The sequence below is a fragment of the Macrobrachium nipponense genome, chromosome 32, assembly GCF_015104395.2.
Source record: "Macrobrachium nipponense isolate FS-2020 chromosome 32, ASM1510439v2, whole genome shotgun sequence".
Classification (NCBI taxonomy): Eukaryota; Metazoa; Arthropoda; class Malacostraca; order Decapoda; family Palaemonidae; genus Macrobrachium; species Macrobrachium nipponense.
The window spans coordinates 67,702,526-67,715,806 of record NC_061094.1 but is presented as its reverse complement, the minus strand read 5'-3'; positions in this window follow the sequence as shown (position 1 = coordinate 67,715,806).

Below are 13,281 nucleotides of genomic sequence, written 5' to 3'. Positions count from 1 at the left end.
TCAACTTCGATCCCGATGAGTGGCCTTCCATAACTGACCCCCTGCCCCGAGCTGCAGATCTGCCCCTAGCGGAAAGGGCAGATAGGAGGGCCAACTTCGCTCGACCTGCCGCCGCCCCTGCTGACGACGCCCCTGCTGCCGCCGCCCCTGCTGACGACGCCCCTCTTGCTGCCGGCCCCGCCATCACCGCTTCTCGTCGGGTAATGGACCCTGTGTGTCGGCTGCAGCCAGGGGATCACATACTGGAGGCCTTACAAGGGCGAAGGCAGAAACGGTGACGGGTGTGCCATATGAATGGCAGAAGGGAGACAGACTTACGGTTCTCTGTCTCTCTGCAAAGTTGCTCTTTGCAGGATAGGGGAGTGTGACCGAAAATACCACACTAAGGTCATGTATTGGAGCGCTCCCCCTAAACCGACAGCGGAGGGGCGCACGGGGCCGCCGGGTCCATCAGCAGTAAGGGCGCGCGCGTCTCCCTCCTCCACCTGTACCTCGTCATGTCGAGTGGAAAAAAAATGCAAGACTCTTCAATGGAGGAGGAGTGTTCTGCATTTTTTTTATATTTATTAAAATTTTTTATATATCCGTATCTATGCATGATAAAATAATAATAAGACATTTCACATTGTATGCGAAAAGAGAAGTGTCACCTGCATTCCTTTTATTTATGTATTGGTACCAGAATCGAAAAAATGTAATATATATATTTTATGTATATATATATATATATATATATATATATATATATATATATATATATATATATATATATATATATATATATATATATATATATATATATATATATATATATATATATATATATATATATATAATATATATATATATATATATATATATATATATATATATATATATATATTATAAATATTGTTTTTTTTGGGTAAGCAAATTACTTACAGTCTAGTAATATTCAATCATTTATCTTCACCTTAAAACAAATTGCAAGTCTCTAGAACAATATCTCGATTTATGGTGAATTTTTGAAAAAAATATTTTTATTCCCTCCGTGCGCCGATTCTCGGCCGAAAATCTCCGAAATGCGTAGGTCACATTCTCCTAATATTTGTGCCTTTTCATATTATGCTTTTTTTTAGAGTTTTATATATGGAAATGTGCGCAAAAACATGCACAACATAATAAAAAAAAATAGTTGGAAGGTTGTAGCATTTCTCATTTTGATAAATATTTGCATATAAAGTACGATAAGTACGAAAAAAACTACGATCAGTTAACTTCGACTCAACCGAAATGGTCAAGAAACGCATTTGTAGCATAAAAATCTTACAGTCTAGTAATATTCAATCATTTATCTTCACTTTAAAACAAATTGCAAGTCTCTAGAACAATATCTCGATTTATGGTGAATTTTTGAAAAAAATATTTTTTTTCCCTCCGCGCGCCGATTCTCGGGCGAAAATCTCCAAAATGCGTAGGTCACATTCTCCTAATATTTGTGCCTTTTCATATTACGCTTTTTTTAGAGTTTTATATATGGAAATGTGCGCAAAAACATGCGCAATATAACAAAAAATATTGGAAGGTTGTGAGCATCTCATATTTTTGATATTTGCATTTAAAGTACGATAAGTACGAAAAAAACTACGATTGGTCAACTTTGACTCAACCGAAATGGTCAAAAAACGCATTTGTAACATAAAAATCTTACAGTCTAGTAATATTCAATCATTTATCTTCACTTTAAAACAAATTGCAAGTCTCTAGAACAATATCTCGATTTATGGTGAATTTTTGAAAAAAATATTTTTTTTCCCTCCATGCGCCGATTCTCGGCCGAAAATCTCCGAAACGCGTAGGTCACATTCTCCTAATATTTGTGCCTTTTCATATTACGCTTTTTTTTAGAGTTTTATATATGGAAATGTGCGCAAAAACATGCATGATATAACAAAAAATATTGGAAGGTTGTAGCATTTCTCATTTTTGAAATATTTGCATATAAAGTACGATAAGTACGAAAAAAACTACGATCGGTCAACTTTGACTCAACCGAAATGGTCAAAAAACGCATTTGTAACATAAAAATCTTACAGTCTAGTAATATTCAATCATTTATCTTCACTTTAAAACAAATTGCAAGTCTCTAGAACAATATCTCGATTTATGGTGAATTTTTGAAAAAAATATTTTTTTTCCCTCCGCGCACCGATTCTCGGCCGAAAATCTCCGAAACGCGTAGGTCACTTTCTCCTAATATTTGTGCCTTTTCATATTACGCTTTTTTTAGACTTTTATATGTGGAAATGTGCGCAAAAACATGCACAATATAACAAAAAATATTGTTAGCATTTCTCATTTTTGAAATATTTGCAAATAAAGTACGATAAATAGGAAAAAAACTACGATCGGTCAAATTTGACTCAACCGAAATGGTTGAAAAACGCATTTGTAACATAAAAATCTTACAGTCTAGTAATATTCAATCATTTATCTTCACTTTAAAACAAATTGCAAGTCTCTAGAACAATATCTCGATTTATGGTGAATATTTGAAAAAAATATTTTTATTCCGTCCGCGTGACGATTCTCGGCAGCGAATCTCCGAAATGCGTAGGTCACATTCTCCTAATATTTGTGCCTTTTCATATTACGCTTTTTTTAGAGTTTTATATATGAAAATGTGCGCAAAAACATGCACAATATAAAAAAAAATATTGGAAGGTTGTAGCATTTCTCATTTTTTTATATTTGCATATAAAAAAAAATTTTAAACAAAAATTCGACATTTGGTCAACTTTAACTCGTCCGAAATGGTCGAAAACTGCATTTGTAAGCTAAAACTCTTACAGTATCGTAATATTCCATCATTTACCTTCATTTTGAAACAAATTGCAAGTCTCTATAACAATATGATATTGTTATGATACAATAAAGTTTTATGCATACTTACCTGGCAGGTATATATATAGCTTATCCTCTTGACGCACTGGCAGAATTTCAAAACTCGCGGCAACCGCTAGTACACTGGTAGTTCAGGTGATGGCCACCCCGTTCCCGTGGCGCTGGTACTTGGAACTATTCCCGTTTTCCTCAGATTTTCTCTGAACCCTGTCTCCTGAGGGGAGGAGGGTGGGAAGAATTTATATATACCTGCCAGGTAAGTATGCATAAAACTTTATTGTATCATAACAATATCATTTTTATGCATGACACTTACCTGGCAGGTATATATATAGCTGACTGACACATTTGGAGGTGGGTCATAGACAGCAACATCGTCATAATTCAAAAATTAACTAATTTTTAAAATTACTATTATGTTCCTTACCTGCTAAGGTAGCTGACTTCGTAGGTCCTGCCTCTTAGCCTGCTAAACCTTAGTAGCTCTCAACTAGGATGTGACCTGTTTGTTGAGAAAGAAAAAAAAGCTAACAAACAAGGTCTGACAACTGGACATGACCAATCTGCTGACAGAGAACCCTAGCCCTCATTTACCACGGGCATTCATGCTAGGAAAGTTAGTCACCTGAACCACACACACACATACTATAATAAACACTACACCAAAAAACTGAGCCGGTATTAACCTTCTCAGACAACCATAAAAAACACTATAACCTAAGTAAAATAAAAACCTAGCATGTTATTAGGTTACGGGGTGGAAACTCCTTTGCCCAGTACTGTACCTGAGGATACGTACAGGCCTAAAGTTTGACAATTATCAAAAGTTGTCTTCACGTCTCTAAGGTAATGAGAGGCAAACACCGAGTTTGTCCTCCAAAACGTCGAATCTATAATGTCCTTGAGGGCTAAATTTTTCCTGAATGCTAAGGACGTAGCTACTGCTCTCACCTCATGAGCTTTAACCTTAATCAAGCCGAAGCATTCTTCCTGACAAAGTAAATGAGCTTCTTTAATGACTTCTCTTACAAAGAAAGCCATCGCGTTTTTAGACATAGGTCTAGTAGGATCTTTAACAGAACACCACAGAGAACATGAAGTCCCCCTAATGCTTCTTGTTCTTTCTACGTAAAACCGTAAAGCTCTTACTGGGCAAAGAACCCTTTCTTGTTCTTGACCTACTAGATCAGCCAGTCCTTCAATCTCAAATGATCTTGGCCACGGATGCGAAGGATTCTCATTCTTGGCTAAGAACTCCTGTTTGAAAAGACAAACTGCTTTGTTGTGCTTCCAACCTACTTGCTTGTCAATAGCTTGCAGCTCGCTAATCCTTTTAGCTGTAGCTAAGGCTACTAAGAAAAAAGTCTTTTTCGTTAGCTCTCGCAAAGACGCACTGCCCATAGGTTCAAACCTATCCGTTTCCAAGAACTTGAGAACGACATCCAAATTCCAAGAAGGAGTTCTGCAATGTCGATCCTTCTTTGTATTAAAAGATCTGAGAAGATCTCTAAGATCTGCGTCGTTGGACAGATCTAAACCTCTGTGCCTAAACACTGCAGACAACATACATTTATAACCTTTAATTGTCTGATTAGCACCAAACCCAGTTCCTTCTTCAGATACAGAAGGAAATCTGCAATTTGTGTCACAAGGTACTGAGGATGAAGAAATCTTCCGATTCTTACACCATTTGAGGAAGTTGCTCCACTTCGACTGGTACACTTTGATAGTTGATGGCCTTCGTGCTCTTGCAACTGCCTTCGCTGCTTCTCTAGAAAAACAAAACCCCCTCGCTCTGACAAGTCTTTCGATAGTCTGAACGCAGTCAGACCCAGAGCGAGGGTGTTCTTGGTGGAACCTGTCGAAGTGGGGTTGTTTTTGAGAAGATCTACTCTCGTGGGTAGACTTCTCGGAGAATCCACTGTCCCATTCCAGTACCTCTGTGAACCACGTTGGGCCGCCATATGGGGCTATCAGAGTCAGCCTTGTTCCTCGACTTTCTCTGAATTTCTTCATTACCCTTCCTAAAATCTTGAACGGGGGAAATGCGTACGCGTCTAGACCCGTCCAATCTAGTAGGAAGGCATCGACTGCGACTGCAAGAGGGTCCGGGATTGGAGAACAATAGTTCGGTAACCTCTTCGTCGCTGCAGTAGCGAAAAGATCCACTACTGGTGTGCCCCAGAGCTTCCACAGTCTCTGGCATACTTGAAGATGCAACATCCACTCCGTGGAAAGCACTTGTCCGTCCCTGCTCAACAGGTCCGCTCTGACGTTTTCTTCTCTCCTTGAATGAACCTGGTGAGCAGGGTGAACGTTTTTTTCTCTTTCCGGGGGGGGGGGGGGGGGGGGAACCACAGAAGAATCTCCCTTCGCCAGTTGCAAAGGGACGAACGAGTGGGTTCCTCCTTGTTTTTTCGTATATATGCCAGAGCTGTGGTATTGTCGCGTTGATCTGCACCACTTTGCCGCTGATCCACCCGGTCTGAACGCTTTCGGCAGAGCCAAGAAGATCGCCATCAGTTCCTTCCTGTTTATGTGCCAAGCTTTCTCTTCTTCGTTCCAAAGGCCTGACTCTCCCGAGGGCCCAGCGCTCGCTCCCCAGCCTGCATCTTGACGCGTCGGAAATAAATATCCGGTCTGGGTTCCTCTGCTGGAGCGACGTACCCTCTGACAACCTCCCCGGAACTACCACCACTTTTAATTCCTCCTTTATCTTTGAAGGAATTGGAAACCGGAAGGAATCTGGTTGCGATCTTCTTGGCCAGACTTCGTTCAGAAAGAACTGTAAGGGCCTCATGTGAAGTCTCCCTAGGGAAATGAACCGCTCTAACGAAGAGAGTGTCCCCAGCAGGCTCATCCACTCCTCTCGCCGAGCAGTTGTCTTTCAATAGGAATTCTTGCACTTTCCGAAGGCACATGGTCTGCCTTTCGGGTGACGGAAAAGCCCGAAAAGTCACTGAGGATATCAGAATCCCCAAATAAACTAGCTCCTGAGAGGGGATCAACCGTGACTTTTTTCAGTTTACCATCAGAACCCAGCTGCTGAGTTAAATCCAATGTGATGTTCGTGTCCTCCAGACATTGCTGTTTTGATTGTGCTCTTATGAGCCAATCGTCGAGGTAGAGAGAGACTCTGACTCCTAACAAATGAAGCCACTTTGCCACATTCAACATCATTCTTGTAAAAATTTGAGGAGCCGTGCACAGACCGAAGCAAAGGGCTTTGAATTGATAAATCCTGTCCTGGATCACGAATCTCAAATATTTCCTGGACCTTGGATGAATCGGAATATGGAAATACGCATCCTGAAGGTCCAGCGTTACCATCCAGTCCTGGTCGTACCGCTGCCAGCACTGAATCGTTCGTCTCCATCGTAAACTTGGTCTTTTCTACGAACAGTTTAGCTGACTTACTCCAGTACTGGCCCCCACAAGCCTCCGATGAACTTCCGGTACCTAGAAAAAGACGGTTGTAAAAACCTGGGGATCGTATCCCAGAACCGGTTCTATGGCTCCCTTTTCTAACATGCTGACAACTTGATGCCAAAGAGCCTCTCTCTTCTCTAAATCGATGTAATGAGCCCCTAGGGCTCTCGGAGCTGTAGCGAGAGGTGGTTTCTTTAGAAAGGGGATCTTGTATCCTTCCTTCGCTACCCTTACAGACCAAGGATCCGCTCCTTTGCTTTTGCCAGACTTCCAGAAGTCTAAAAGTCTGGCCCCAACACACGTCTGGAGGACTTCTGAATCATTGCTTGGTTGAGGTTTTCGAACCTCTTTTGGCTGGAACTCTTTTCCCTCTAAAGGCTGGTCGGGAAAAAGTCCTACCCCGAAAGGGCTGCTGTGATGTTCTTGTATCCTTCGGAGTCTTCTTCATTACGTTAGAAGGTAAATACTTCCTTACAGAAGACGTCAGTAGATCCTGAGTAGCCTTCTGAGTGAGGGAGAGCGAGATGTCCTTAATGATATCCTGAGGAAAGAGCTGTCCTGAAAGAGGAGAGAACATCAACTCCGACTTTTGTGCGTTCGAGACTCCTTTCGCAGCGAACGAGCACAAAAGATGTCTTTTCCTTCTTAAAAACGCCTGCTGTAAAAAGTGAAGCCAGTTCATTAGCTCCATCTCTCAAGGCTTTATCCATACAGGACATGATACTTCTCGGTAACTCGGATTCTGAAGAATCATCCATCTCTGAAGTCCGAGCAAGAGCCCCCAACGACCAGTCAAGAAAATTAAATACCTCAAAAGTCCGATAGATACCTTTGAGTAAATGGTCGAACTCTGACGAAGTCCACCACACTTTGGCTGAATGTAAAGCATGCCTACAGGAGCTGTCCACTATGTTGGAAAAGTCTCCCTGGGAGGAGGCAGGAACTCCCAGGCCAAGACTTTCCCCCGTAGCGTACCAAACACCAGACTTAGAAGCCAACTTGGCCGGAGAAACGCAAAAGAAGTCTTCCCCGACTCTCTTCTCCTTCAACCACTCATTCACAACGTTGAGGGCTTTCTTGGCTGAAATAGAAAGTCATTTTCAAAAAAGACGATTTCTTGGTTGTCTTTGTCTTCGAAAATTGAGACAAAGGCGATGGCGGGCCTGAAGGTTGAAAATCTCCTTCAAACAATGAAAGGAGGCACTCTGTAAGTCTCTTGTAGTCCGAGGAAGGAGCTTCCACATTCTTGTCCTCTTCCGCACTCTCCACAAATTCTTCCTCCTGCGAAGAAATATCTTGAAATCCAAGATCCTGATGACTCTCCAAAGCGGGATCCTTATGCAGAGCCTGCTTAGAGAGCGAATGCGGAGCTGTCTCCTTGTAAAACTCCTCTCTTCCTTGTCGAGAAAAAGTTTCCACATGCTGCCGGCTGCGTCCTGCGTCCTCCTGAACGTATGCGTCCACCATGCGCCTTCCATCAACTCTTCCCCTTGCGTCCTGCGTCCTGCACTGCTTCGTACTCTTAAGGGATGCACTGCGTCCTGGCTTGCGCTGCACGTCCTGCGTCCTCTTGGAGGACTTAACCGGGAGAGACGAGTCCTTACGTCTAACCGAAGGTTGTTCGGGCTTCTCCCATGATTGGACAATCACTGCTAATCTCTCCTGCATGTCCCGCAGAATTCCTTCCGTCTCCGCTTCCTTACGAGACTCCTGATGATGAGGAGATCAAGGACACACCGGGCTAACACGGAGAGGCAAGCGATCCTGCGGTCTACGCAGTGGAGTTCCTCTAATCGGAGAAACACCTCTCACCGCACCGCTAGATACTTCCAACAGATGAGAAATCCTCTTCCTTTTGATAGGGATAGCTTCTTCATCCTCCGATGAAAAAATCTCAGGGCTACTCCACCCTTCTTGATCAACAGCCCTTTCATCCTGTGATGAGGACGGAAAGTATGACCTCTTGAGAGGCCGCGATACTTCCGCAAAACGCCTACTCCTTCCTGACGCCGAACTATCCGATGAATAACGGCACTTCCCAGTATCGCCTTTTCCATGGCGTACTGCTGCAGCCTGGGACGCAACAGGACTGCCTGAAGGGACGACTGATCGCGAGAAAACCCCTCTCGCCTCCCTTCAACTGTCGACATGCCTTCTCCCTTGGGTCTGGGAGCTTGACAGAGGTCTAGGTCTAGGAGCACGAGATGGACGATCAGGCGCCCCCTCCACAACACTGTCACTAAACACTTCCACTTTGTCCGTTAATCGTTTAATTTGATCTCCCATGGACGCAAGGGCAGCGAACACTTTCACAATTTGTGGATCAGTAGTATCCTCAGATACAGCAACGGGCGCAGGAGAAACCTGAGGGGAAGGTGCTACATCTACATGTGAATGAGCTGGAGAAGACACATGCAAAGATTCATTCATAGGCTTACTCGAAGACCCCGATCCCTCACTCCTAGAGACAGATCTTCTCACCCGATCTTTTTCTAATCTCTCAACATACTTCATAAGAGCCTTCCACTCTTTCTCATTCAGACACTGACATTCATTGCACCTATTGTCCCACGTGCATACAAACTCCCGACACTTCTTACAAATAGTATGTGGATCTACCGATGATTTCGGCAGTCTCACCTTACACCCTTTTTTCACACAAACTCTAAACATACTTCCTGAATCAGACATACTAAATCAAAATCCAAACCAAATGCGATTGCCACGCTAACTTCGTGAATACGATACCAATATCCAAAAAGTCAGTCAACGAGCAGGAAATTCTATCAGAGAACCAACAACGATGTTGCCGGTTCGGCTGGCAGAGAAAATCTGAGGAAAACGGGAATAGTTCCAAGTACCAGCGCCACGGGCGGAACGGGGTGGCCATCACCTGAACTACCAGTGTACTAGCGTTGCCGCGAGTTTTGAAATTCTGCCAGTGCGTCAAGAGGATAAGCTATATATATACCTGCCAGGTAAGTGTCATGCATAAAAATTTCGATTTATGGTGAATTTTTTAAAAAATTATTTTTTTACGTCCGCATGCTACGAATTCATGCATCATTTTGTGATAATATTTTCTTTGTGTTGCTTTTATCGTTTTACAATGTGTTATATACCAAAATGATTGCAATTTAGTGCACATTACAACAAAAAAAAAAAGTAACTTGTTACCTCTAACCGTTTTGCGCACAGCGCGATTTGAATACAATTATATATGAAATTTCGTTTTTGCGCTATCATATAGTATCGCATTATTTATATATGATAATGATAATTTTTTTCATTTCTGATGGTTGCATACTAAACTTCAAGCAATGACAAAAAAAGGAGCCAAAAAAAATGAACTCTTAATCTTGAAAACTAAGCGCGCTGGTGATTTTTTTGAAGAAAGAAAATATTTTTTCCGCTTCCGCGCTCACTCTCAAACCCCTCTGGCATACGGGGTCATTTTTTTATTTACCGCTCCGGGGTAAAAGGGTTAATTTAGAAATAATTCGAAATTCCCGTAAAGTGAACGAATGAATTAGGCTTCTACTATATCATTTGTTAAGTGAGCATGACAATAAGATGAAATTGCGTTGTATGGCATAAATAAATATGGAAAACTCTGCAATTCTTTGAGCTTTTCCCTACTTGCTTTCAGCGTGCTGACGTAAAAAGCAGGAAAGCACAGGCAAACAAAAAAGCAACGTGAATGTGTCCAGTTTAAGTTATTGTGGAAAGAAAAAAAACATTAACATTTGGTTTTTAAAAGGAAAATATGAACCACCAGAAAACAAAAATCGCTGTAAGAAAAATACCATAAGCCAACCATGGAAATGTTGAACGTATGGGCTGCTCGTTTGGTAGCAGCTTTTACAACCAATCGTAAACGTCTTCAGTGACTAACGAATCGCAAGGTACAAGGTAAAACATTATTATGAACTTAAATGTTACCCAGATGGGTACTAGTTATAGTACTGATAGCCTTTCCAGGAAGTGATTTTCAGTGCATTTAGTTTATTCATGCTTCAGGGCAATCTTGCAAAAGTCGTAGTATACCATTATTGAGACCTTGGATGGAAGCCAGTGTAGTGCTGGGTAAAACTTAATGGGGATCAAATATTCAAAGGGACTGGGTTAACTTTCAAGGTAATGCGGTTATGAGAATCAATATGATGTCTTAAAAGTAGTTGTGCAATATCTTAAACTACAATTCTACAATTTTGTTATTAAAGCAAAATGAATACCCTTGAAAAAAAGATACAGTTCATACAAGAAACAAGGAAAGCAAGTTGAGATAGAGCCTATGGGTTGCTTAGGAAATAGAGAAATTAACCAAAAAGAATACTGTATTTAACAAGTTTAAGAAAGAAAGACACTAGCACGTCACCTTACACTTTTACATAATCTTTTTAGAATCAATGTCTTTCTTTCTCTTTCCCACCTTTACCGTGTAGCCTATCGTTATCTGTCACACTCCCACCATGCATAGTTGCCTGCTGTGAAGCTTGCGCCTCCCTAGATTTCTCTAGGGAGTTCAATACTTCCATTTTATTTTACAACCGTGAATGGAATAAAAGTTATTCGTTCTTGTGCTTTTATATTTCAGATCATAATTTTTTTCTATTCATGCGAATTCATTTACAATTAGTTTTGAAGCTTGCATAATAATGTGAATAATTTTGAGTATACAAAATTATAGAATGTGATTGCTCTGATGTACTGAACTTAAATCTTTTCAGTTTCATTTTGATTTTAATTCAGATAGCTGTGCCTCACCATTCGTTGACTAACAGTTTTCACTGTCTCGTGGTTAAACATTATATAGAAGGAAACACGTAAAAAGTAAATGCATAAAAAGTATACATAAATAATTACGGCATATATAATTAAAAGTACAGTAAGAAAACTTGAAGGTATTCCAAATTGAAATAGATAAATAAAGGGACTCTTCATTTAATAATAGAAAATCTTCTTGAACGATTACTCATGAATTCTAAATAGTATATTGCCCAATAACTCTCCGGAAAGAATGTCCTCCGTGGACGAATCTTATGAAAACTGTTTTCATCGAAAAGTCGAAATTTGGGAATAACCAAAAATCGAATCGGCAGGTGGACGTTTTGCTACGTAATGGATGTTTGTGAGACAGTCCATACTGCAGTGAGACTCATTCTAGTGCTGTCAAACGAATACTATAACCTTATGGTCACTTATAAATTTCCGTTCATCGTTACATAATTTTTGTATAACTTTGATCATTTTATGGTTACGAAGCCAGGTGTTTGTCTAAGCTGAGCATTTATAACAGACTTACTGCAACCTGAATTCCGACTGGCTGAAGGAACCCAGAAACCTCGACTTATCACCGTCTGCTTAGGTAAATTTTAATTTTGTTTTGTAAGGAAAGCCCTGTAATTTGGCAGTTCTTCTAAGGTTAGTGTTTTCTTTTTTAAGGACATGCTAGTGTTTATTCTTATCACCTTACAGAACTTAAGAAGGTGATAGAACCTGGGGTTTTGATCGCCTGTTATTTGATTGGACTTTAGAAGTTAGGAGAGGTATGTCATTTTACTTTCTGCTGTCTGGCAGAACTACAAAAGATGGAAGATCATGTTTCCTTTTTAATTCCTTGTTGCCTGTTAGATCTTGAGAAATTTTGAGGATTTTTTTTATTTTGTTGAGTAAGATGAAACTCTAAAAGACATGGAATTCTTATATTTATTTTCCATTGACTAAGAAACCTTATAAAGTCGGACGAGGCTTTTTCCTATTGCCCTGTTATTATTTGAACTTCATATATACCATTCTGGTTTTTGTTTCAATTAAGTCTTTACCGTATACAGGCCAAAAGCTTTGCTCACAATGAAAGAAAATTGAAAGTGGTTTATCTTTCCTTCAAAGGACATTAAGAATCCATGCGCTTGGCATTTCTGGTATGTGCACAGGAAAGAAAAAGCTGGCAGAACAACGATTAGATTATGGCAATAATTCCGTATGGGCCATAAAGCTGATTTACGTCCAACATTTAATATTTCTGGAAGTCGTTGCGATCGTTTCTCCAATTCCAGAATGGATTTATACGAAAACAAAACTTTATTCATAAAAATCATCTTCAGGAACATGAGAAACTCTTTATGCCTTTGCTCTGGTGCCGAAACTTTGGCTGCACAGTCTCCTGGGGGAGAGCGTACACTCGGGATCTCTTGCGAACGAGAGACCGAGCTGGAACCTGGCGGTAAGCGGCATCGCCGTTGGCAACCCCAATGGCCGAAGGCAAGTACCATTGGTAACCGGTACTCCTCTTGGGTCCCCCGCCTATCTCTTCCTTTCGGAAGGAAGGGGAGACGGGCCCCACTCCCAAAGGAGCAGGAGGACCAGCAGAAGGACCCCCCGTCCCACCGAGGTGGGACGGGCCCTTAGAAGTTCCCGAAGGAGACATCTTAGGGGGGGGGAATGCAGCCTTCTTCTTCTTCGGCTTGTGGGCCTTAGAAGTCGAAAGGGGAAGAGGCAGCAGCAGACGATGAAGAAGACGAAGACGACACCTTCCTCCTCTTCTTCCTCTTCTTCCTGTCAGCTCATGCAGGACAGTCGTCAGGTCCTCCATCCAGGCCGGAGCCGGGGTGCTATTGCCGAAGCAACACGGCCCGACTGCACCTGCCGAAGGACCTGGGACTGGGGAAGACGACACCGTGGGCAGGACCAGCGTGGACGGGCAGGAACAGCAGGAGCGGCCGGTACAGCAACCAGCTCTGGAGCGGCAGAAACAGCGGCAGCGGCAGAACACCAGAAGGGACAGCCAAGCCAGCAGCGGAAACCACCATTAGGCGGCAGGTACGGCAGGTACGGCCGGCCCAGCCATCGCCTCGTAAAATCGTCGGCAGCCAGCGGGAACCTGGGTACTGGCGGCCGGTCCAGGGGCGAGCTCTTAGGTGCAGCGGAAGTCTGGGGGAAGAACACGAAGAACCCAGGCAGCGGCGG